This window comes from Meleagris gallopavo, chromosome 2, assembly GCF_000146605.3.
Source record: "Meleagris gallopavo isolate NT-WF06-2002-E0010 breed Aviagen turkey brand Nicholas breeding stock chromosome 2, Turkey_5.1, whole genome shotgun sequence".
Classification (NCBI taxonomy): domain Eukaryota; kingdom Metazoa; phylum Chordata; class Aves; order Galliformes; family Phasianidae; genus Meleagris; species Meleagris gallopavo.
The window spans coordinates 13,645,988-13,673,916 of NC_015012.2; the positions used below are offsets into that span (position 1 = coordinate 13,645,988).

General features: G+C 37.0%; 1 long non-coding RNA gene across 2 annotated transcripts in view; it reads right to left on the reverse strand.

The window, feature by feature from the left end:
• Positions 1–23,823: 23,823 nt before the first annotated feature.
• The window catches only part of LOC116216292, a 96,571-nt gene continuing 92,465 nt past the window's right edge, over positions 23,824–27,929 (reverse strand). For both annotated transcript variants that reach the window (XR_004158773.1, XR_004158772.1), the window contains exons 2-3: positions 24,383–24,502; positions 23,824–23,924 (exon numbers count right to left, since the gene is read on the reverse strand). This is a non-coding gene — a long non-coding RNA (uncharacterized LOC116216292). The remainder of the gene's footprint in view (positions 23,925–24,382; positions 24,503–27,929) is intronic.

Genomic DNA, 27,929 nt, shown 5'->3' on the forward strand with positions numbered 1-27,929 from the left:
AGTTCCCATCCTGATGCTATGCAACAAAGTACCTTTTCCCTGACTAGGCCCATGCACTCCATCAAATCCTGGTTGTTCAGTACTACCTGGTAAGTAATTATCAATCTTCTCTGCCTGTGGCCAGGCCAGCTGCAACCACCTGCTGGCTGTGCATGCCAGCCTGCACAAACACAGGTCATTGCAACAGAACATTTTGGTCAGCTAGCATGTAGTCAGCTAGATGAGAAAGTCCCAGATTAGCCACAGATCTCTCTCTGATAAGTATTAATCCTCTCATAAAATTTCAAACTTTTCTCATATGAATACAACATTATTATTTTTTTCTGTCAAGAAAATCAAGGTAGTGCATCATACAATATTATGGCTTCCTTAGGTGGAACAAGCACAACAAATACCTTCTCTCTTCACTAACAGACTTGTGACTGATATGTCTTACATTCAAGCAACCATTGGAATCTTCTTTATGTATCACTTATCCTTTCAAACCTCCTCATTAAAAAGACACAGCAAACCTAGGAAAAGTATACCTCATAGAAAAGTTGATGAATCACACAAGTGTAAAAGTGATAATACTATATTATCAAACACATATCTTACCTGCAGAGATAAGTTAAAGCAAAATCAAAGCCAGATCTATGCATTAATATCTCTTTTTGTTAAACCACAAATAAAATGGAAACCTTTGTTCCTCATCAGGTTGAGTTTCACTGGTTAATGTTCAAACACCAACCAGTTCACTAGCTGCTCAATTAGCAGTAAAACAGGCATAACAAATTGAATGCCAGACACTAACCAGTCAGAGCAACTTGAGGCCTGGTTGTTCACATTGTGCCACAGTGATACTATTAGACCAGAAATTCATTCTTTCATTTGTAAACTACTCTCTCCACATAATTACTTTGGCAAAGTGCAGAAGAACTGATAAATCACGGGTGAAGAGAGTAGCAGAAGCCGGTTATTTGATAGTTCCAATTCTTTTTTAAATGTTGCTGATTTTAATCTACATTTTACATGGCAGTAGGCTGTTTCTCCATCTCTTCCAGGGAAACAGAGAGATAGATTTGAGGTAAATTTATGAATAAATGATAATCCTCAAATAAGTTGCAATTTTGCCAAACTTCAACCAGCAAATTCTCACTCTGTTTAGCATGGTTTTAAAGCACCCTGGTGGGATGAAAGTGGTAGAGTCACAGGCATCTGCTGCCACGTCTGCAGAAAGATGAATCCAGTTAGTATGTACTAAAAGTACATATAGCAGCACAAGACATCTCTTAGTCATACTGGGAGCTGTTCCAAAGACTCCCTCTGAGCTGTTGTTTCTTTTCTCAGCCCCTTAAACAGCACTCATCCCCTCTATAGCTTTTACACATTTTGTCCATAGATTTCTAACCTCTCACTACACACAGACATCTCTGGAGCCTAGAGAATGAACTAACATAAATCCAGCTATGTCTTTCTAAAACATATTCAAAATTAGCTATTCACAAAGCAGTTTATAAAATGCTAGCTGGGATAAGCTCAACAATAAATTCTTAACCACCTTCTCGGACAAATCATATCTGTCTCCTGAAGTGATTTCTGATTCAAACAGGATCTACAGATTCTAAAGAGTTGTGTTAGCATACTACAGTCCAAACACATATAACGCTTTATAATGATCAAAGGCAACAATGCCAACACTTCAAGAGATGTACTTTCAAAACACCCTGTTTCTGACACTCAAATCTCTACATCAACAGTCTTTTTTCCCAGAAGAAATTGCAACGTTTTAACAGGCATAGTACAGCTCGCATTTACTAGTGTTATGTTTCACATCCCCTTGCAAACAGGCACTCAGGTTTTTCTCTCACCCAGTTTCTTTCTTCGTGTGTAGAATCCAGCATCATAAAGAAAGTTTCAACGTGCAAAATATACTCCAAAACCGCAGCCACTTTGTGCACTGCTTCTGTCTTTAAACAATCAAGCCACTTTTGCATTCTTAGGAAGTAAATGTAGCAGAAAAAGTTACAAGACTTAACAGAAAAAGAACGGTGAATGTTAAAAATCTTAAACTTTCAACAGGCAATAAGAAAGTTTCCCATCAACACAGTAGATTTTTAACGCTAGTCGCATAGATGTTATCACTAATTCATACAGCATATTTCCAGCCATACTGAGGTTGACAGTAACTCTCTCATTGGTTTAATGAGAACAAGCTTTTCTGTCTAGATTCTGAAGATAGACGGGACCAATTAAACTGATCTAGCTGAGCTGCAGAACACCAACAGCCATAGAAAGTCACCAGCTGTTTCCATGTCGTGTTAAAATAATTCACAGATGAACTAGCATATTCATCTTCCAAAAAATATCCAGTTCCATTTCAAAATTTTGCCCAGGGAAGTATATCCATTTCTGCTTTTAGTTCTTTTCTTCTAGCTGATCTTCACACATCTTTGTTTCTTAAAGAAATTTCCAGAGTCAGGTAGATTTCTCTTATACAAGAGATTCTAGGCATCAGTAATTACTTCTTAACCCTCTTTTCAGTATATTAATATTTATAAACTATATCTATAAATTCAAGAAGAATATCTTTAAAAGGTGCTGCTTAGTCACTGAGGACGAATAGAATGACTCATAAAGACTTAGATGGTAAGGCAGTTAATACAAATTGTACACTGTACCAAATGTTTCCTTACTGGGATCTAACAACCCCTGAAATTCTGCTGCTTGTGAAGAATGAAACTGCTCAGTGTGCCTCTTCTTGCTTGAGCTATAAGAGTGTTTTAATTGTGGTGGTTTGGTTAGACTGTATACATAGGACACAGCGGTGAAGATCAAAGACAATATTTCATCCGTTTTCCAACCAAATTTCAACAGTCCATCACCTCGGGCACCACTGAGTCACAGTGCAGATTGATATATAAAGATTCCTGCACAGCTACCATCATCATCAGAAAAAGGTTGAGTTTCACTCAATTTATTCATTTTGAATAAGTGGTTTTCAAAGATTAAGGAAACTGGTGCTTTCAACCAGTTCAAAATACTCAATTCCAGTGCTAATATTATTAAACAATCATTTTGGCAAGTGTAATTTAACCCTGCACAACTCATTAACACTTCCCCTTAGTGGTTTAATTTTGGCCAAATGACAGCTCCAATTGTTCCTGATGCTTAGGTTATGCTATTGTAAAAGCAAAGCATTTCCTTTAGGGTGTGCTGGTCATACATCATATAATAGGGAGTCATGAACTCTTAAGGTATGCCAGTACTGCTAAATACAAGAGCAGAAGAGCAAATTCAAGTCCAGACCTTTGCCTATTCAAATTGCCTCATTGTTAGTTCAGTTTTAGATGTGTTACAAAATGCTCTCTACAGTTTGCTATCCAAGAAGAATATTCCAAAAACTACTAGTGTCTCCTTCCTTCATTTAGCAATACAACTGTACTGCTACCACCTTAGGATGGTATTTCTGAGTGCGACAAAAGTCGCAGAAAAAACCACTTTCCTTCATTTTTCCCTCAGTCATGACTAAGTTGAAACCAGGAATAAATCTTCACAAGGTAATTATAAGAACAAAACCTACTAGTTTTGATCATCTGTGCTTTCTCTCACTTTTAAAGATACAGGATAAATTACATATCCAGATATTAGCTGCTACAAGCTTTTCATTTCATGCCTGAAAGACAAATGTCATTAATTTTGTTCATCAATTAAAATTAGCTCAGTGTAATTTTCACAGTCTCCTTTCCCCCTCACTTTACTTCTTTCTCCTATCTTGAGCACTACAACTGTGTTAAAAACAAAATAGACCACACAAATTACCCTAATCTGAATTATAAGGGATTTTTCATTCACATCGCTAATTCAATTGTTTCACACAACTTGCCTATTCCAAAGCTAATTTTAAATCTAGTGTCGGTGGTTGAATTTTTATACTTAGCAGCAGTAGCAGCAGAAGACCCTTTCTTCTCCCATCCTCTCCTTCTATTTGGAAAGATTCTCAGCAACTGTCAGATCTGTAGCATCTAAGGTCAGTTTCCATGGATATAAATAATTAGCTCTATGTTCTCGTCCATCAGCAGAGCTTCTTGGTCCAGTATGATTTATTTCCCACTGCCAGTGTGTATCACAGACAAAAAGTATGCCTTGCCTCCAATTTAAGGAGAATTCAGAGAAAATAAGTCTTTTTGCCATCCTCTGCCACAGATTTTAAATCCTATCAGCTCTCCCTGTGCCTGTTCATTGCCAAGTCTGTTCTTTTGCCACATCTTCTATTTATCCTTGTACTTTTACCAATGCCCATGCCTACAGTTCAAGTTACATAGTTCATCACATCCACTCATAATTCAAGTCAGCAATATCACTAGCAAATAAAACTTAATTTCACTAGTCATCTGCAATGAATGACAAATGAAATGAAAATGTACATCTGAAGTCCTTCCCAAAAGCCTCTGTTCAATCTTTCACACCTTTATTTTCAGCCATATTGCTTGATGAGGAAAACTAATACTTCAAACAAATATTAAAGATCAGATAGTTATGATACATTGTTCTATATATTTAGTAAGAGTGAAAAAGACTGAGAAGATTGCTGCCAAATTGATTTTCTACATAGATTAATATTGAAAGATGAGAAGACTAAATAGCTTCCAAAAATCATCAATCTGAAAGAGAGAATTGTGATGAAAATCTCCATATGTTGTGTGCAGATACAGAAAAGGAAAATGAATAGAAGACAATTAAATGGGCAGCTCTAATAACATTATAAAGGGGGAAACTTCAGAAATGCTACTCAACTGCAATCTTTTACTTTCTGTTAATACAAAAATGAGGAAGCATGTAAAAATAGGAAGTTATAATTAATACAAACTTTAAAGAAGATATAAATAGAAGGAAATCATTCTATAGAAACAGACGCACAAACACACAAGAACAGGATATTAAGAATAAAATTATTATAGAGACAGGTGATCGTCCCTATATGTCTGTTATATGATACACCATTTATGCTCATAAACACTATCTAAATACTGAATGGTAAATTGACAGTCATTGACAGTAATTTAAATCTTCTGTCTTTGAATTATTTTATAAACTGCTAGGAGGAGCTTGTTTCCAGGAAAACTTCAGTATTGAAGTTATTGCTCAATACAAGGACATACCCATGACAAGAAGGATATTTGAGATACAAAGCAAACAGCCTCAAGCCAACACCATCTTCAGCTCAATTTCAGTTACTACTGAGTAGAGAAATCCACCAGTGAGTTTCTTTCTGAAAAATGTGATCAGCTACAGATCTCCCAGCAGCAGAAGAGAAACACAAATTCTTGAATAACAAAAACTCTTTAGTGGTACGTTCGTATCAGGCATGGCTCTTACTGTTTGGCAATTAAATAAACAAGTCTTGAGTTGCCCCAGAAATAATGATTAGTGATCAAGAACTGAATTCTCTCCCTTCTCATAACAAGAACAAAAAATACATTTTTTGTTTATTACAGCTTTATAAACAGGAGTTTATTACAACTTAAAATTTTAACAAAAATTTGAATTTAACACAGTGAGGTTCTTTGACAGGATGGATGAGGAATAGATTAAACATGATATGAATCTGTGTTGAAAGCCTGGCTCTCCTGATCTTGCTAGTTTTGTTACTAAGCCCAATCAGGAATTTATATTTTTTATTTTATTATATTTAATTATATATATATATATATATATATTCTGTAGCATAGACCTTAATCAACTTCCACTTGCTGCTATTTTGATGTATAATCCAGAGCTCACCAGAAAGTCTCATTGATTTTATGGACTTTGTAAAAAGATCTGAATTCTATTTTAGCCTCTTCTTTTTAAAATAAATAGGGAAGGAAAATGGAAGTGAGGAATAACTAAAATTCCAGAAATGATAGGTCTCTATTCTTTATACTACCATGTCATCTGTTTATCAATCCATACACTATGTAGCAACTACTGTTCTGAACTGCAAGACAAAGAAAAAGCTGTTTGCAGCTTCTGGTCAGAGGGGAGAAAAAAAAACAAACAACAAAAAAAAAAACACACAAAACAAATGTGAAGTAGAGAATGAATAACCAACTACTCCATTAAAGTTATGTAATCCTCTGAATTTGGCTTATGTATTTTCTGGCTTTATTTCATATGGACAATGACCAGTGAAACAATTTATACAGAAGTATTTTCACGTAGTCTATGATGTCTATGCCATCAATTTTGCTTCTGACTTTGAAATGAGAGTAGAATAAGACATCTATGGTATGCAGGTGAGGGTGTGTTGGGCAGTCCAAGAAATAATTAGTCTGACTCCCTAAGGCTGTCAAAATATGTTAATTTGTTCTTACGACTGTGCAAATTGACAATACTATCACTGCTAGTGCCACCTCAAGAGAAAAACAGAGCCTTTAAAGTTAAATAACAAGATAAAATTCTCCTAGTAATGAAAACATGAATTTTTGAATTCGTTTGTAATTCTGTGGGAGGTAATATTGCTTTACTATCCTTTATAGAAGACGAAAAAATCCCTGAATGAAATAGAAAAAATATATATATATATATATATATGTGTATTTGGTTGCTGAGAAGTGAATATAATAAATTATATGCCTGTGTATTGTGTGTGTAGGAATCAGACTCCTTTTTTATTCTATTAAAAACATTTGAACACCACAGATACCCTTTTGGAACTGGGATGGTACTTTTGCCAGCTGCACTGCTGATCAACTGTAATTTCTGATTGACACAAGTGGTCTCTGTAAGGATGGTTGTTCATTTGCTGGAGACAAGTAGGTTTGGAATCCAATGTTTTGTAGAGTCTTAGCTATTTCTACAAAAATTCTCAATGTAAATGTGATAAAGCAGAGAGATGTATTTTGCATCCTAAAAGCAAAACTCAAATAGCATTCCTTATAAAGGTTTCTGGCTAATCCTGTATGTTAAAGCATCTGCAAACAAGAGCAAGGTCCATTAATCTTACATCACATCTGAGGGGATAATAGGCCAAAAAATTTAAGACCAAAGACAGCTAAAATTGTAGTGCCTAAGTGACACACAGCAATCTCTGGCTAGATAGCAATATAATGAGAAAAGGAGGGGAAAAAAAGAAAATTGGCAATAAGTAACATTCTCAACTCCCCAAAGCCAGTGAGTGACAGAACTGCAAATAGAGCCCAGGCATCCTAACTTGCACACTAATGCCCAACACCGTCAGCTTAGCAAACTTGCAGAAGTATTCATATAATATTGCTAGTTACTGAATATCATTCTAACCCAAACATGCATGCGACTACAGGCTATTTCTGCATTTGGAAAGCAAATCACCAAGCGATAAATAGGAACATCCAGCAAATGGTGCAACGTATCACATCCTATGCAGGAAAAGCAGCCCTCTTCCACTTTGCAGCCAATAAGCATAATACACAAAGCCACCTGAGTCACGGCACTTCCACACGAAACATAAGAAAATGGATATCTCAAATAAAGCACTTTGAGTAGAACAATATTTGACTTACATAGATTGTTACAATGCAGATTTTCCCCCCAAGCCTACAGAATAAGGGGGTGAGAATGGACATGATAATTAAAGTATTGTTTTGATGAGTGTTCATCTTACTTGAAAACTGTCACAGAGCTGGAATCAAATCTAGTCTGTGCTGGCCTTGTCTTGCTCATGTGACTTTACTTAGATGATGACATCTTCATTGCAAAATCCATTCAGTACCACGTGTATTTTGAGTATTGAACATCATAAGTAAATATATCTATATGCCACTATATTTAAAGATAAATGAATTTTGCTTTTCTGTTTAACACCTACTCATAAGAACATACACAACCAGTGCTTCACAGCCAGTCCTGAAAGGAAATATGTCTGGGTAAAATACATTCTAATAGATTCTCCAATGTGACAGGTGCTGTAAAATTATAGTATAACTGGCAAAATACCCATAAATGTGATTAGAACAAACTCTTTATATCATAGCAAAAGACAGGGCAAGAGCCAATTAAAAAATAGTCAGTTACTACATTTTGACTAGTGAGCATGTAATCCAGGCAATTTCTCTCTCAATCTTCCCATTCTCTATCTAAACATAATTATAGACATTTCAAAGATTTTCTTATTAAATTCCTTAACAAAACAGTTTTTACTGGGCACCTTGTTGACAGCAATCCAAGTTTAATGGAATGAGTCATAACTTTTGGTTATAATCTAATAACAGCAGCCCAAAACTGAATACACATCTAAAAATACACTTTGGCACTAGGGCTCCACTGCAACAAGGTGACTGGAGACAAAGCCATTTTGGATACAAGACATCATGCAAGTGAGAAGAAAAGTGGAAATCACTACATGTATCTTTTTGATAAAAATAAATAAAAGTTGTTTCAAGGATTTTATACCCATATAGTAAAATCTGAACACTTTCTTTGTAATTGTAACAGTTTTTAATACAAGCCCACCATTGTAAGAATATACACTGGAAAATAGACGTGCTTCTGTCTGGCATTAACATTTTCATAAGAGAACAAGAGTAAGAGGAAAATAAACAAACAAAAAAAAAAGATGTATTTTTAGATTTAATGACTCTAATAAACATACTGTTGTGCTGCAAGAGTTCAAATAATTCTGGTCACTTACTTCTATAATTTTCAAGGAACTAGAAGTGAAGAGCTTCTGTTCCTGTCCCCTTGTTTGAAACAATAATTAATTTCAGTGTTGATAGCGGAGAGAAAATTATTTCAAAAACTCTTCAAGTAATTTTATTATTGCAAATTTATCAAGTCACTTTATACAGAGCATCAAGCATAGCTCCCTGCTTTCATTTGTGTGTCCTGGATTCCTTTCTAGTCAGACACATACTTGTTCAATAAGCTGCAGAAGCAATTAATATTCTTCATCACTCTTCTCATAGCAGAATATAAAATTAGTAGAGTTTTGAAAATAAATTATTCTCACATAGCTTCTATTATCTCATAGAAAGAATCTGAAAATAAAGCTTCCATTTTTGTTGGGCAGGTTGTGAAAGTTTACCCAATGTATAATAGACTCTTGTAATATAATTTTCCCAGAAATCTGATTTTGTTTCCTCGCTCTTAACAGACAAGGCGAGTAAACCATCAAAATTAATACAGGCTTTGACTCAAACATGAGCTTAGCGCCCAAGTGTGCACTTTGGAGAAAACACAAGGAGTTTTGAAAAAAAGAACTGAGCCACCAATTTCTCTATTAGATATCACACCCATAACAAGAATATCGCAGCAAATATTCATTTTTTGCTGAGTTTTCTTTCCATATATTTGACAAATGATGACTTAATTCAAGCAAGGTAACATTTAAATATTTACAGCATGATTACTTAGATCAGATTTCAGTCATTTCTCTAAGCAATTTGAGAAAGGAAAAAACTTTAAAAAAAAAAGTAATAATAAATAACCAGCATATGTGACTACAGCACTGTGTCCATGCTTGCAGAAATACTGAATTTAATGTATAGTATAAATCATTTTTAGCCCTATTAAGATTTTTAAATAAGTCATCTAGGACTTTCAATCAAAGCAATTCGTTGAGGGTGCAGACAACTCCAGAAACTAATAAATAATCAGTACTAATAGGCAAAATGTCAAATATCACACTGCTTCAGCACTAGTATCTGCAACCTGCTAAAAAAATAAGAGTTCTAACAGGAATCAAACATACAAACCTATCTCCAGAGATACCTGTATACATATTTGTACAGAAAAATTACCTTTTCCAGTCAATTGTTTGATTAGCATCAGCACGTCAGATTTATAGTTTCAGACTTGGGTGTCTAAGAAGATGTAAAAATCCTGGTATCATAAAATTACCTAACACAGGAAACACATCAGGAAAGCATGCAAAGTAATAGAACATTAAAGGCAGCAGTTTCAAGCAGTCAACTTCAGAAGGACCAACTCTGATTTCATTTATACTAGCTGAAGTTAGAATCTCATTATATCTACCTAATAATCCATCTTCCTGACAAGAAGGCTGGGTGCCTTTGCAGGCCTCGATGGCTCAACTGTTGATGCAATCCTACTAGGAAATGTTAACTTAGCCCTGCTGACTCATTCTAGCACTTGATTTATTTCAGCAGGCAACAAGAGGAGACAGAGTGTGTCTGTGAGCTGTGTAGTATGACTGCATAGCTATCAGATGGGCCATGCCTTTAGCATGGGGGGGAGGGGGGAACAGGGGGTTACCTTGCTGTTTAAGCAAAAAAGCACGAAGTCCAACTGATCTCCACCTCCTTGATACCCTGAACATTTGCTCAGGTGTAACAGGAAGGCAGGCATAGAGGTTTGGAAAATTGGATTAACTTTGATGGCACACCTTCCAAACCTGTACACTGTTTGGGTTCAGTTTGTTCAGTTTGCATATTGCTTACATTTGCCTCTAATCCGCATATGTATTTTAAACAATCCACCAAAAGTGTGCTCTTACAATTGAGAGCAATCTTCAATTACTTCCAGCCAGTACGCAATCTTACCTGCCAATTAATTGCAGAGTTTACAAATTAGGCAATCGAAAGACTAAACAAGGCAGAGGAGTCAATCTGATGAGGCAAGAAAAAAGAATAATTTATGACTCAGTTCTGGTGTCCACTACTGAAGACTGAAAGGAATGCACTAAAAGTCAATTGGTGATTTTCCAGGGTGCCAAAATGATGTTTCACACATAACAGGTCTCCACAATTTGTAAGATTTATGGTGCATTCCAAAATATGAGGCTCGTAACGGCAGCAATAGATCAGTCCTTGTTTTACAAGTTACAAATTCTTTTTAAGAGCTTTTTTCCTAATAGCCTTCTGATTTCATAACAACTGAAATTAATGTTTGACAAGAGCTGTGCTTCCTAATTTTTTCATGTTTTGCAAAAAGATAGATATACCATCAGTGATTTAAAAATTAAAGAATAGGGATATCTTATAGTAAAAGAATACCTGGGTGATTAAGTTCCTTCACCTATTATAATTTTCTGATGAACTTCTCATGTTCCTTCTTTGGACCAGTTTGATTTTTTACCCTTACAGTCTGACTGCTCTTCTAATTTCTAAACTAAGTACCGTCATATCCAGTTGCTTTTATGCCAATGCTGACTTAAGCAGGTGGAATTTTTTCCTGAAAAGACATAACTGCATTGTGGAACTCATTACCACAAGATGATAGAAATATAAATGGATAAATTAGAAAGCAGGGATTTATGTAAGAAATACATAAGCTCAAATACTAATCAAATAAATGATTGAAAGTGTATCAAGGGCTATTAAAAATACACATGTACTTTCCTGAAGTTTCCACACTTCAGACTGAAAGTGTAAACTGAGAAAGAATATGACTCTGCATTTGTCACTTCCTATGTTATTGTCATAAGCATCCAGTGCTAGCAACTAGAACAGAAAAAGAACTAAGATGAACTATAACTCCTGGATTATCCCTGAACAATATTTCTCACGTAAATATAAATCAAGAAAAAGACCTCTATTAATCAAAGGCTGTTTTCCACTTTATTTCCTGACTAGTTTTTTTCACTTGGAATTGCAGAAAAGAACTGACTCACTTTTGGTACTGAAACATGCTGAAGGTTTCTAACATGGTCACTGCTGGATGCTGCTTGGAAGGGACGTTTAAGATAATCTAGTTTCAATCCCCTGCTATGGGTGAGAGACACTTTCCACTGAATCAAGATGCCGAGGGCCCCATCCAACCTGACCTTGAACATCTCCACGGATGGGGCACCCACAGCTCTCTGGACAGCAGTACCAGCGCCTTTTCGTTCTGTGAGTAATGAATTCAAGATGGTTTGTTCCAAGTTGTTAAGTTATTTGTGAAACCACGAGAACCTCTGCAAATAGGAAATGCAGTATCTTTTACTGCTTTCTGATGAGGCAGGGTGGGGCACCATCTCCATAGGATAGCAGCAATCAAACACTTTTAATTTCAAAGAATTCCTGAAAAAGCCCCTAGACAATAAAATCAACTAGGAATTGGTCTAGGATGCAAGAATTCATTAAGAGATGCTTTAAATAGCAACTTTCTGAGTAGCCTTGGCCATGTGAATAAAGGTTTCCATCAGTTTAATTGACTTTGTCAAGTACTATACAAAACACTGAATCTGACTTGATAGCAGGTGATATGAAAGTAACAATAAGACCAATCTCGTCTCCTTGTCCTTGCGCTCTGAACATATTGCCATGGAAACTTTTCTGTCTTTACCCAGGATCTGTTCCCTTGATCGTGTCCAGATACATAAGGCTGTTGGCCGTTTTAAGAGCAGCTGAGGGAGAGACAGGAGGGCCATGGGAAGACAGACACAATGCTCATACAGCCTAGAGCAATATGTTTATGAAAATTCCCTTGCAGCAAACTATATCTCATCCTGATTGAAGTATCCTTTCCATGTTCCCCCTAAACTATGACCAACCATACATCTTAGACAAGTATCAAAACACACTATCATATAGAAATAGCAGACAGGCAGAGAGCCCTGCAAAGGCATCTTCTGAAATGGAATCAATCCCAGCTCAAATCTCAAAAAGGAGTACGTGCTTCTCCTGACAGCAAAGAAAGCAAATGGCTAGGCTACAGCAGGACTGAAGAAAGGCAATTTATTTTCTCCTCTCAATTAGTATGTTGCATTAACTACAAATAATAGGATTCTCCATGTGGATTCTTTCATAGAAAATGAAAGACTAAAGGATCACAAGGGTTCTCTAGCTGCACATTTCAAGCAGCATGTATACTTTCTGTTGTAGTCTGGAAACACTTTACTTTGCAATGTTAACACACCAAGACCAAAATATCTATTTCCTTAATATGCATAGCACAAGTCTTCAAATCCTAAGAGCTTTTCTTCCTCGAAATCAGTGGAGGGTATTCATCATCAGATCTATCTCCTTGACTGAAAGTATGCTTCCATATTTCCAGCTACAAGTTTAGAAGGATCATTGTTGCTCACTATAATGGAAATTAGATCAACTTTAATTTACTAACAAATGTCTACATTAAGTGACCATTTTTGGATTTTAATTTCTATTTGGTACTTTTACCTTGCAAAGGTTTTTGTAATATTTGTTATCTTTAAAACTGAAGCTTATTAGGTTAATTTTTTGCATCCCCAGAAAATCCATCTGTCCAATTCAGGATGTTTTGGGGCAGAAAACCCTTCTCTCTCTCTGCATCACATACAGGCTTGATTTCATGACTGGAACCAAAAAGATACAAGCGGCATGCTGGGCTGTAATTTTGCTGCATGTACAGTTTTTCATACATCAGTACCTCCAAGCCCTTCTTCACTTGGCTGCTCTCAATCCATTCATCACTCAGTCTGCATGGATGTTTGAGGTTGCCCTGACCCATGTGCAGCATCTTACACTTGGCCTTGTTGAACTTCACGAGGTTTGCATAGGCCAACCTCACAAGCCTGTTCAGGTCTCTCTGGGTGGCCTCTGAAGTGTTAACTGCAGCACTCAGCTGAGTTCATCCACAAACTTGTTGGTGTTCCATGTCACCAATAAAGATATTAAACAATACCAGTCCCAATATGACCCTTGAGAGACACCACTCATCACTAGTCTCCACCAGGACATTCACAAGATAAAGATACTAAGCCAGATCCACACACCATTAAGCAGAACAGAAAAGCTTCTACTGACTACTGTCATTAGATAAATCATTTTGAAATTGAAACTAGCTACATATGACTCCAGAATGTACTGCAATAACACAAAATCCTATCTGAACAAAAATAACTATCAGGGAGCAAGATGCCTGTGACAATTCTGGAACAAAGATCCAGCAACTTTCAAGGGCAATTAAATGAGGAACTGCAATGATGTTTCTGCACTCAGTCTTGGGTTATATATGAAGTATCTAATATATAGAAATCTTCAGAAATGAAATAACCTAATGTTTTAAAACCAAAATAAATTTTAAATATGCAAAAATCTGGAGAACCTTATTAAATTTTCCTTCTGAAATGAATGAAAATCACATGGAAATTTATCAAAAAGGAGCATATTTTGTTATGTAAAGTGACAGAAGATGAAGGGAGAATTATAACCTGAAGGAGCTTAGCTCAGAGCCACAGTTCTAAGCATCTACAAATTAGAGTCAGATTTAAGATAACTTATCTGAAATCTGAAAGCCCAAATATATCCCATTGGTTCTCTTCCTTCTTAAAACCTAACTTTCAGTACAAAAATCTGAACAAAAGGAAGATATGTTTCTGTTTTGGGATGCTGAATAGACATTAGTCAGAGACTTTTCAAAAGAATACTTGTGTTTTGTTGTTTGTTTCTTTAATTGGGGATTAAAATGGGGATAAACTCAACATCAGTATCCTACTGGTGACTCTGGTCCACAAAAAAATCCCTTAATGGCTGGTTTTTACAATGAAACATTCAGATGTCTCATTTCAATATTACTTCTCATTTGAAACTTTTTTTGGTACTGTATTGATGTTATTTTTATAAAATAGCAAAATTAAACAGCTGTTTTAAATGCTACGGAAGTGTCATCCACTATAGGGGGTTACTGTAAATGAAATTGGAAGTGGAGAAAAGGAAAAGGTTACAATTAGTGTTTATATACAGATGTACTGAAAAGCAGAATTCTGAGTCAGAAGGGCACTTTTATACAAATGTAGGCTTCCTTTCAATTAAGTGTACTAACTTAACTCAGCGTTAGATTTTTATTGGCACATGGGCTTATTTAGAACAATAGCAGCTTGAGTCACCCTCATACCAGGGAAACCCAGTGTCTGCCACTGTGAGACCAGATATTCCACCCCACTAAAACCAATAACATCAAGAGGAGAACACGTTATCAAAGCAGCATGCCTGAAGTACTGGACTGAAGTGGAATCTCTCTCCTCAGAGACCTTCAGCTGCAGACAGACCCACATCCTGGAGATTTGGGGGAAACACAATAGCACAAAGATATAGATGAGTCCTGGTGAATGAGAACAGCAACGAGACAGAGTATGCTGTAATTTGGCAGTGGATATTATCAGCCCTGGAAGAAATAGAAGAGCTGCATAGCCTACAGATCTTTGTATTTCTAAGCACCTCAAATCAGTGTCAGCCAGAACAAGGAGAAATGCTTGAATAAAAGACACTGTTGCCCCAGAAAAGCACAAAGACAAAACTCCAAACTGGTAATAAAGAAAAAAAGAGCTCCCATACTGTACTCAACCATTTTTTCAACTTCTTTAATTTTTTTTTTTTTAAAGAGAGATTTATTCTCATTTCCTCTTATGTAAGTAATCTCCTACTTAGGGAATAATCAAAAGTGAGACTGAACAGTACTGGAATTTAAGGAATTGAGCTTCTAATAACTTTCACTAGCTCCTACATTTTATTATTTTTAAATTTCTTTTACTAAGGAGACCCAGATTAAAATCAAATTGCAGATTGGTAACTTGGGAAAGCTACCTAGTGACCATGCCAGACACACCACATGAATATCATTCATGATGTCAAGAAAGCATAGGCAGTAGCTACAGTGGAAAAAATATATATATATTAACAGAGAATAGCATGTTGCCCAAAATCCAACAGGGCACAGTGCTGCACTAATTCTTACAACTGTGACAGAGCCACACATGCACAAAAAAAATTATAACTGAGTTAGACAAAGCAGCACCAAAAATGTGCTTATTCTAAAAGATTATTCTTGTTATTTATTTTCCCTGTATTCCCTGCTTCAATCATCAGTGTTCAGCTGCTACCAAGCTTAGAAATTTCTTAGATGCAACACATTGATGACTTCTGTAAGTTTTAAAACAGGCTGAATCAAAAGCCAAAGAGGGGGCTCATGGGATTTCCTGGAGGACCATCTCTTCAAACAACTTCTACCCTTCAGCAGCCATGTTGCCCAAGATCATCACCACATTTCCTCATTCTGTGAGGGCTTCTCTGAAAGTAAATCTTCCTACTTTATTATATTGGCCCATGACATCAAAATCAGGTGGTGGTGGCATTACAGATGAGGTTGAACAATGTTCGGTTACATTTTGTTGCCATGTGACAGATGGCAGCGGAGGGGCAGTTGGACAGAATGGGATCTGACATGGGAATGCATGTGAAGCAACCTCCATGCAGTAAAAAAATGGCACCCACTGGCATTCGTTAATATCTGCTGAATGTTTATGGAGACCAAACAGTGGATGTGAGCACAGTGAGGTGGTGGGTGGTGCATTTCAACAGCAGTGACAGCACCAGTGAGTCACATCTGGTACAGAGTTCTACGAGCATGACATGCAGCCTATTGTTCATTGCTGGCCAAAATGCACACCTAATGATAGTGACTATGTTGAAAAATAGTGTTTTGTAGTGTTATTCATAGTATTACTAATAAACAGTGTTACTGTGCTCTTTGTAGCTGTTATAGGTTCCATGGAAATAAATAGGAGGCACTACTTTCGGAGCAACCTATGTACAAAAAACATTCTCATTTCAAATAATATGGAAATACACTCATTCCAACTTTTAATCTTCCTGCTGAATCAGGAGGATTTACATGTGTAAATATTTCTAGCACTTCAGATGCCAGACTCCCTACACAGAGAGGCAAGGTAATTTCATCCTAGAAACTGAACATAATGCAAGTATTAATAAGCAACAGAAAACATAGAAAAAGAATGTAAGTCATTTTATAGCAGTAAGGTTCTGATATACTCTCTCAGTAGTTTCAGACATTAGAAAGGGTGCAGTTAAAACACAGACCAGATAGAATCATTAGTGTCATTGCACAGTCTCTACAAAAGAGGTTTGTTGAGCCAAAAGAGGGAGACATACATGGTTAGAATAAAAGCCTGTTTGTGCCATCCTGAATCTTCACCAGTAACAGTAAAAGAAATCTATGTCTACAGAGAGGAACAGAGGAAAGGAAACTTTTGATAGAGTAATAAAACTCTATCAGCTTCCCTTTATCACCTGAGGTCTCTTGAAGAGGAACTTTCCAAAGAAAAAGACATATTGCAGGTACTGAACAACAGTCATGATTTTGTAATGCCATCAGATAGGTTTTAAACATTAGTAGGGACTGTAATTCCCTTTGTAGTACCCACGTAAACGTGTATCTTCAGAAAAAAAAACAAACAACACAAGACAGTCACATTGACACTGCAGACAGAAAGTCTGTGCCTAATGGGCTGGAGAAAAAGTCTGAAAGTGGTTCATCTCTCTGAACTCCCTGAATGACCCCTGTAACGCAGTTGTGGCGAGCAAGACATATTGCTACAAAATGGGCAAGAGACAATTGTGTGAAGGACAGTTAAATCTTGCACATGTGGTCAATTTTTCAGAATATTTTGAGGCAAGGCATCAGTCTGTCTCCTAATTCATCTGGACAGCCTAATACAGCCACCTTCAGTCCCATTAATGTATTAACCTAGACTCTGGCAACCTATTTAAGGCTTAGTAAATTGAAGCTCTACATAAGGTTTATTATTTTCTATCTGTCTTCAGGTGAAAAACTACTATTTAACCCTCTATTTACTGCAAACACATTACCAAGAGCTATGATCTCACGAGGGCTGTACTTCCTACAACGCAGAACAGGATCACATATTTGATCTCCACACATCACATCAGCATTAACCGGGAACAAAGAACAATGGTTACCCACTGGATAGCAATATTCAGACGTTGCAAAGGAGTCATTCATATAACATACTACTCACTTCAGCACTATGACAAGGTTAGCACAGATACAGTGGAGGTTATTTCTTTTTTACTGCTGCACATTGCTTAGAAAATAGTGCTGGTTTTCCAAAATAAAAGAGCTGATTGTCAGAGCGAGTATTTAGTTTCACCCAAGCTCCAGGCATCCTTTGCTTTCCAGCCAGGTACACCTCAATGCAGAGTGCTCAAAATCAAAGTACTAATTCATCTTAGTAGAGTACGAATGAATTCTGGGATATTTAACCAACAAATTTTCGTATCTAAAGGCGCAAAAGAGCTACTTCAAAGCTGAAGTTCTACTAAAACTAAAACAAAAAATAATAACAAGGCAAATAAAATGTCATGGATAATTTCCCTGAAAATGCTGCTGCTTTTCATTCAACATGGATACCCAAAGCACTCAAATTTTAGGGTAGGCATTTCCCTGCTCAGAAAGAAAAAGGACCAAAGCAAGAGAATGGGGTAGGCCACTGCCTGCCCTTGGGCGTGCTGAGCTCACCAGCCTCTCTGTTAATCATAGACAGAAGCAGTAGGAAGTATGGAAACAAACAGCTTTGTTTTCTGCTGAGAGGAAAAAGTAGCAATTTGGTTGGACCTTATTTAGTGCTACAAACTGGGGAGCAAACAGAAAACTCCACCTCCCTTTGGCATGTGCTTGCTCAGTAGCAGGGTCCCCAGTTGTCTCATCTCCCCCAGCAGTTTTTCAGGTAGAATGGAAGAAGTGAAATGAAAGCCTCCCTTTGGGACAACATTTGACTTGCCAAGTCTTTTCTTCTGTCCAGAGTGTGTAAGTCAGAAGATTGGCTGTTGTGTCCCAGGTTGTTCTTAGGGCAGATAGGAAAGATCAGGTGGTTCGTCTTTAGACTCAAATCAACTAAAGTAAATTAACAAGTTCTAGGCTAAAATAATTCTGCAACTATTTTCTAGTAACAGAAACAATTTCTGTCTGCTTGCAGCCCTGCAATATCATTGTCACAAAATCATTTCCCAGAAGAGAAATATATTTTAAGGAGAAAATATCTTCCAAGCAAGGAAGACAAACTGTTTTGTGCTCCCCCCATTCCCTATAGTAAATGGCTGTAATAATTATGAAGATCCCATCTCAATGGGAATAAGGATATTGCATCCCTCTCCCCATAGAAAGCACTTGCTTTTTATTAGAGATAGCAATAAGAAAGGTTGTCACTGACCTTAATATTGCAGTTCAGAATACAATGAAAGTCTGAAAATCCCTGTTGAACTTACTGACAGCTGCACACATACAGAACACTTTGAAAAATAGGTCCATGTCTCTTTTAAGGTCAACTCTGCCAGCAATCTCCTCTGACAGGGCTGGAAAAACTCACAGTAATCCTCCAATAAACATACCACAATGAAACAGAAGAGAGGGTCAGCGTTTTAGTTATCCTGTTGCAGTTTTTCACAGTGTTCTGGGCCCTCCACAATAAAAGTGCAACCTTAAAACTGCAGATCAGAGCTCCATAGCAACTCTGCTTGGCTTCACAATGGAGTAAAATGCCTGAATGTTGTTCTTTCATAGGATTTTTGGCTGAGGACACCAGAATGATGGCTCTGCGTATAAAATTTGGCTGAAAAATGAGAGTTGTAATTTAGCAACTGTGGGCTAACGCAGTGAGGTTGCATGAATAGGAACTCATTTTTCTATCTCTTAACTGTATTTCTAAGCAGTTCTCCACTGTTCTAACCTTTCTGGGAGGGATTATGGAGATTTTCCTTGCATCAGTGAATGTGAACTGCCACAGATTTTAATACTTGGAATTCATTTTAGAGTCAGGGTTAAATCTTTACTCTTCATAGCCTAAGATGAGAAATGTTGGAAGACTTATACCATACCACTTTCTTTTCTTTTCCATACTAAGTCTGCTTTTGTCTCAGTGGAGTTTAAGAGTTATGAGGTATCTTAGTATCTACTGCAATATATGTTTGCCTGTGAAAGCAACAAGATCAATAACAACATCCACTCTGACCAAACAGCCAAGCTAACTCAATCCTGAGAACCATTTTACTTTGAGGTTCAAAGTACTTTTATACAGGTAAAAAGTGTGATAACCTTCCTCAAAAACAAACATTAGATAGGCTGTGCTTGCTTCTTTTCTCTTTTTTTTTTCTTTTTACCTTATACAGGAGCAGACCATCAGAACTCCAAAAATAGCCTTAGGCAGAGAAGAGACAGCAATGTCTTTAATTTTACTTTTTTTGAAAGTAGACTTTACCCTGCCATATGCCTAAAATCCCTACATTCACCATAGAACTCAATTCTGTAATATATTTCCTGTTACAATAGGTAGAGGAGCTTAAGGACAACAGATAAATCCACATACTGTGACATATTCACTTATCCTGAATCAATAATCACAAAATCAGCAGTGTAGAGCTCTCACCTATGTGTAATAAATAGCAGGGAAGAGCTGGGCACACAGTTTGCATCCACAGGGATGCAATACATCACCCATTTACGGCTGGAGAGTGGACAGACAGAATTAAAGAGTTATATGTAAAACTGATAATTCTACATGATTTTCCTTTTTAACCTTTCCCTTTGTGTTGTTTGCAATATAAATATCACTAATCAACTCACAGTCATTTTACCAACATTAATCAAGGTGGACAGCATGCCTATTTCACAGAATGGCCCAGATTAGAAGGGACCTCCAGGATCATGAGTCTCCAACCCCCCTGCCACATGTAAGGCCACCAATCTCCACATTTAATACTAGACCAGGGTGCCCAGGGCCCCATCCAATCTGGCTTTGAACACCTCCAGGAATGGGACATCCATAACCTCTCTGGGCAGCCTGTTCCAGCACCTCACCCACTCTCACAGCAAAGAATTTCCCTCTGACATGCAACCTAAATCTTCCCTCCCTCAACTTAAAACCATTTCCCCTTGTCCTGCTGTTATCTACCCTTTCAAAGAGTTGATTCCCTTCCTGTTTGTAGGCTCCCTTTAGGTACTGAGATGCTGCAATGAGGTCACCCCGCAGCCTTCTTTTCTCCAGGCTGAATAAGCCTAGCTCCCTCAGCCTTTGTAGGGGAGGTGCTCTGACGTAGCTAGTTCATTTTATCATAACAACATTTCTGTGTTGTAAATGGAATCATAGGGAAGGCAGTCAGCAGGAGAAGCAGGACCAGCATAAAATCTCCCAGTGCTACTCAGGGAAAGGTGCATTGCCAGCACTAGCTTTGCCACTGGCCCACTCCTTTATCTCACCCTCTGTATCCATACAGTGGAAATAAAAATGGTTAGTGGCTTTTAAAGTAATCTGAGATATAAAACACTGAATAGAATCAAAGCATTGCAATTTGCATCATTACTAATAATTGCAGTGTATACAACTCCCTGATATTTAAAAAAAAGTAAAAGAAAAGAAAAGGAAATAGTAAAATAATGACTCCCAATGTTAATTTGAAAATCATGGCCCATTTCTGGGGCCCGAATACATACTCATCTCTGGCCACTCATCAACCTACATCTACCACATTGTATTCCATATCTCATTAGTGACTTGGTGATGTACTTGAAAAATCAGCACATGAGGAGAATTGGGTTCAAGCAGGTCAAGATCAAAATCCAAACTGAGCCTGGTAAACTGGAAAGAAAGTTTTAAATCAACAGGATGTAGTTCAGTAAAGGCAAGCTTCAAGTGTTACACAGGATGAAGAGAAATCAAAATCAAATACAAAATGGGATGTAAGTAGTGATGCAGCCGTGCAACCCAAAAAGGAGAAAAAAAAAGAAACTGTTTATCACATAGAGATTACAGGCCAACACACAGCAGTACAGACAAAACGGCAAGTCTCAACTCTAGGTACATTAATGCAATGTCAAACACTGCACGATGTATTTCTTCCTCACTCAGGTGCAGCCTCAGTATGTAGCCAGCTTTGCATAGGGTGCTCAAAATAACTAGCAGACCAATTAGACAAAATCTAAATGAGAGAATTGAGAAGGGAAAGAAAAAAAGCCGTGAGAAAAGACTGAGGGACTTGGTAGCAAACATAAAGATCTTGTATGGAAGGAAGGAAGGGTGTGGATTATTTGGAGCAAATTTAAAGACTATGATGAATTTAATAATCAAACTGGTGAAATAGATATTGACTGGGTAGGGCTGTTGAGGCAGCTCCTTAATTAGAAGTTTTTAAGGACAAGGTATGTTAGCGACTGTGTAGGTATACTTGTCCGTGCACATCTGAGACATGAGCTGGTGACCTACTTTGGTTGAAGTTGCCCTACTGCCCTGCCTAAAGCCTAATCTGGAAAGTGCATGTTACTCTTTTTCTTATCACGTGCTGAAAATACACTGCATAAATTGCCGTTTTGTTTTGGGATTTTTTTCAACTTTTGAAAAATTCATTTATTTAGAGCAGAATCAAAAATGGGGATGTAGCATCTAGAAACTTACGTAGGCTTAATTTTTACATAATACTGACATACTCATAGAAAAAATGTAACAGCAAAATTTAAACAGGCAAGAACAAGCTACATAAACCTAGAATGTGCAAATCAATGCCAACATAGTCTGCTATAGACCTGGCAGATTACTCCAGCATGCTCAAGTGGACTCTCAGCTGCTTGGTGTTTGTTCATTCTTCCCCACATTCTTTCCCTCAGTGCAGAATGCATTCAAGCTTTGAATTTCAAGAGCAAGTGTATGCCAGCCCGTTTTCTGATTGCTGCTTCTTTGTTTAAATTACAAGCTCTCAGCAGCAAGCACCTTGTTTCATATTATACTACAAAACATCCACCACTGTGCTGATGTTCTAACAAAGACAGACAAGACAATAGCATTTCAAAAGGCTGATTAAGAAAAGCCATTACTCATCTCCAGGGTCTCATACAATCCCTTTTGGGAAGATGAATAGTGTTACAGATATAGGGCTTTCTGAATAAGGCACTGAGATGATAAGAATTTAATTTCCATAAGAGGAAAGATACATGTTTAAGTTATAGCTGCTCTTATTGTTGTGAGCTCTTCCAGACAGAATTTAACTGTAGTGTCACTAAGCAGATTAAAAGATTGGGTACCGGTTAAGGCATACTACAACATATGGCTGCTATTAATTTCTCAAGATGGACTTTCGTCAGTAACTACCATGTGAGAAGGGAGTACACAGTTAATGTAAAAATCTACAAGTTTTGTGGATGTGTCTGGCCTACCTAGCCTTTCTGTATTATATGAATCCTCCAAGCTGTGACAGTGTACTTCAGCCTGCCTCAAACAGCTAAAACATAGGCTCGCATTGAAAGGAACCTAGAGAAAACTGGTTAGTTCTTGAGTTACTAAAGACTCTTGAAGACATGATGATTAAAGATTTCCTGGTATTACTTAAAATTAAATGTGCATCCAGAGAAGAAAAGTTATCTGAGTGCATAATCTGCAAAATGTAATGAACTTTCAAAAAACAAATAGATGTTTCCCAAAAGAAGAAAGTTCTTTCATATTTGCACTATTAAAGTATTCAGCCTTCTAGCTTTAAGAATAATGCCTATCTGGATTTTAAAGCATTTCACTGCAGTGTCAAACGCACATCTCAAATAAAAACTTCATTTTAAGTAACCCCCAGTAGTTTTTGCCATGTTTGTGGTTTTAAAGTTGCGTTAGGAAGCAAAGATTACATTTCAAGTATACTTTCTTTAAACAGCTATTTTTTCTTGCTTTCATGTTATTCTTACATCTTAAAGATCTAATCACATAGAAGAATCTCCATAGGTACCCATATGTAGATTTATTATGCACATCCCCACAGAAGGTCCCTGCAGTACAACAACCATGACATACTCCATTACATGTTTGACCTAAGTTCTTTTGAAACACAACTCTCCATCACATAGAAAAAGAAAAATCAGTCCAAACAGTCCCACCATGTTTCCTATTTCAATCTAGGAAGCTGGAAAAAAGACTGTATTCCCAACTACAACAAAGAGAGTACTCTGAAATACTCCAAACAGCAGCAAATATTGAATGCGAGTGACTCCATCCAAGCTGAGTTACTGCATTCTGATGGAAGAAAAGCAGGGATTTACAGCTCTTTCGTTGGTTTCAAATGAGTATTGTAAAAAAATCTCATTTTTAGACACAGCTCTCCAGTAGCGGATTGCTTACCTTAAAAGACAAATGCCACTACAAGGTTGGTGTGCATGACTTTGCCAACACCTGCAGAAATACAAATCATAGCTGGCAGTCAAGAGAGTTTCCATATTAATACCTATAAAAAGAAATGAGAATTCCTTAGGGGAAGTCCTTTCCTAAACAATTAAATTTCAATTAACAATTCCTCCTGCATTTTAAAAAACTTATCCAAAGAATTAGAAATGCCTATTGGCTACTCAGTTGCTAATTCAGAAATGTCAAAAATAAACCTCTTCAGACTTACGCTTCTCTTACTTGGAAAACAAAAAGTATTTGAAAATTAACCTTCAAATTCTATGAGGACCACTCCAAAAGTAATGCTTCTTATTTTATGATGTTAGCTCATGACATCAGAGGCAGATGCTGATAGCATGGCAGTAGAGGCTAAACCTTTCTGCCCATTGGATTTTGTTGCCATGTTACAGATGGCAGGAGGGATACATTCTGACACAATTGCATCTGACATGGAAGTGCATATAAAGCAAAGGTATGAAACTGAATTTCTCCAGGAAGAAAAAAATGGCACCTACTGACCTTCATCGATGATTGTTGAATATGTGAACACATAAAGGTGCTGGGTGGTGCATTTCAGCAGCAGCAAGGTGATGTGAAAGACAAACTGCATTTCAGACAGACATGCACAGGTGTCACCCCCTGAAATGAGGAGTGACTCTATCAGTTCTTCTGTGTAATCAACAGATTATGAACAGGGAATTGTGTACAGAGCTGAATACTGGCTTCAATACATTGGAAATGATACTGCCAGTGCTGGAATATCAGAAGGTTTTGTGCCATGTGAGTTCCACAAATGCTCACATAAGAACAGAAAGAACAATATATGGCCAAGCTCTTCTTGGTGATGCATAGTGATAGGACAGGGATAAACAGCCTAAAACTTGAACATCAGAATTCAGTGCAAACATGCAAAACTTTACACTAAGAGTGAGGGAGTACTGGAACAGGTCACCCAGAGAAGTTATGGAATCTCCTTCTGTGGAGATATTCAAGACTTGCCTGGATGCCTACCTGTGTGACCTATTGTAGGAAACCTGTTTTAGCAGGGAGGTTGGACCTGATCTCTTGAGTTCCCTTCCAAATGCTGCAATTCCGTGATACACAAGTTTGTGTGGATCCATTGAACAAATTGGAGGCTGAAGGTGGCAGTTTCTTGGATCATATCATTAGCAGTAACAAAATGGAATGTCACAACTATGAGCAAGAGTTAAAAAAAAAAGAAAAGAAAAAAAGGCACAGTCTATTGAGTGGTGACATATGAATTTTCCATCAAAGAAAATGTTCAAGATGCAGCCCTCAGCAGTTAAAGCATTCTGCATTGTTTTTTGGAAAGTGGTGGTCCTTCTGGACTCCCTGAAGCCCAGAGAAACTATCAGTGCTGACCATTATATTTCAATGCTGACTAAACTGAAGGCATGAACTTCCAGATCAGAGCACAAGAGAACTTCTCTCTTATAATACAGTGACACCAGACCCCACACCAATTTGAAGACTACAGAGCACATTGCCAATCTTAGCTGGACTGTCCTACAACACCCACAGCATAGTCAAGAATTAGCACCTTCTGACTTCCATGTGTTAAGGTTGATGAAAAACAGACTGTGTGAGCAACATTTTCCTAGCAACAATGCCATTATAGCAGTTATGAAACAGTGGGTCACCTCAACTGGTGCGGAGTTTTACTGCCACAGCATGCAGACACTTGTTCATGGTTAGCAAAAATGCAGAGCTAATGGTGGTGACTATGCTGAGAAATGGTGTTTTATTGCTGAGAATTTGCTTTATTGAAATGTTTTTGTGCTCTTTGTATCTCTTACAGGTTCCATGGAAATAAATAGAAGTTACTTTCAGAGCAACCTAAGTAGCATGCCTTATACTGTCAAATGCCAACAAGACCCAGAAATATAGATTCCCTGACACCAGAAAATTTTTGGAAAACTGTTACAAGAGATGGGTTATTATAAAAAAATCTTTTTTAAACAAGGAAAAAAATTATAGCTACTTTCATAAATTCAACTTATCCTGATGTTCAAACAATTTTTACACTTTTCCTTTTCCCTTGAAAGGAAGTAAAGGCCTCAGAGCATCTTTATTTCCTAATCCAGAGATAGAAAAAACAACAAAATGGCATGGGTCTGCTCTCATCCAGCATTGGCTTCTCCAGATGTGTTAAGCAACCAGAGAGTGTTGCAGTGTTGTTGCTATCTTGTTGTTTCTGTTGTATTCTTTTTTGAATACGAAACATGGAAAGTTATGTTAATGTAGAGAAAAAGGATCTCCCATGAAGGAAGAACTCTGTTTGTTAAAGTAAGCTCAGCCAAAGAGAATGATCCCTATCCTCAACTCAATTGGTAAGAAAGACTTATTTCTTCTCTTCTGTACAGAAGTCAATCGAAGCTATCTCTGGAGATCAGAAACCTTGATGATTTTCCCTAGTTAAATCAGGGATTTTTGCAGGTTTTACTGTAAGGGGAAATAGAGTTATTCTGTGTCTCTCACAAAGATGCAGAATTGTTTTCTTTCCAGTTCACAGAGCATTGCTCTACCAGAAGTCTTGCTATGAGAGGGGCAGAAGGATTAAATTATTTTGGTTCCTTGTTGTCCTTTTAGAAGTCTCCCAAACTGCTTTCCCCTCTGACACCTACCATGGCTTCTGTATTTACTCAACTTCTTTTTGAGTATTCAGCCTGTCTTTATATAAGTAGACTATTTATCTTGAGTATGAATCTCAGCAGCACAACCATGTGTGTTTCAACAGTCTCCTAACACATAAAGAAAAATGTAGAGAAAATACTATGTTTGAATTTAGGTCATCAGAAGAATTTTACAGGAATGCCAATCAGGAGAAAACATGGAAGCCATCTAGCTGTTAGGAAATGCAGCACACAGATATTTAATGTTCTTTGTGGCTCTAACTCAAAGATACTTTGACACAGGCAGTATGTATATCATTTCCATCTTACATATTAACAGCATATGAAAATCTTTCTGCTAAAGAATATATTTGATTTTTTTTTTCCATTATATGAAATATTTTGTATTTTTTTGTCTCCTACTTCGGTAAAACAAAACTTCCCTCGAATTTCAGGTACTCCAGTCCTTCCTTATTTTCAGGTCCAAAACTATTTGGAAAGAGATCAAATTATACTGAAATAGAAACCTAGAAAAATATGTTTAAATATGAAGTTACTCTTGTTTATTAATCTTCAATTAGAAAACTCAGCTATTTCTCCTTAGTAGAGAAAAAAATGTCAGGGCAATCATAATTCCCCTAAAACTCTCTCTTTCCCTAAAATTAAGCCATTTCTTTTGCATTTTTGCAGATAGATGAGCCATACAGCAATTCAAGATAAATAGAGCAGAATATTTAACTAAATGAAGATACAGGAGGAGTTTCATGTAGGAAGAATGCAATTACCCAAACTAGATATTTTTTCTCAAAATTATGATTAATTCCTTCAGAAAATAGGAAAGAGTTTTAAAGATAATAAATCACAGAAATATGAACTTCACATAACATCTGAAAGATATTCTCTTGCATTTGTTTGTTTTTTTTTCCAGCACCTTAAAAGAAATTCCTATCAGTGTGTACACCTAGAGGCACAATCTGCACATGTATGCACAAAGGGAGAAGAAAGGTAGGAGTATTTTTAATTATGCCAGAATAAAGGAACACTGGTTACAAAACAGGTGCTATCACTTGTGATTTTCCTCACAGTCTCACTGAATTTATAAAGCAATACGACTCTTCTTAACGCCAACAAATTGTCTGAAACTGAAACACCATACAGAAACACTCCTACCACAAATTACAAGAAAATGTAATCTTCATCTATCTCAAGTTACACCTACAATATTTTTCTCTTACAGCAATACCAAATTTATTATGCTTTGATGCTCTAATAAACACGAACTGTACTCATATTTTAAAATAATTATGTTTTTCAGATAAATCCGAATAACCCCAAGATTTCTCTTCAGCCCCTCACAATCCTCTCTCGTGTGTACCACTGACACCAATGAAAAAAAAAAAATCTATCTGATCAGAAAGGTTTCTGGATATCCC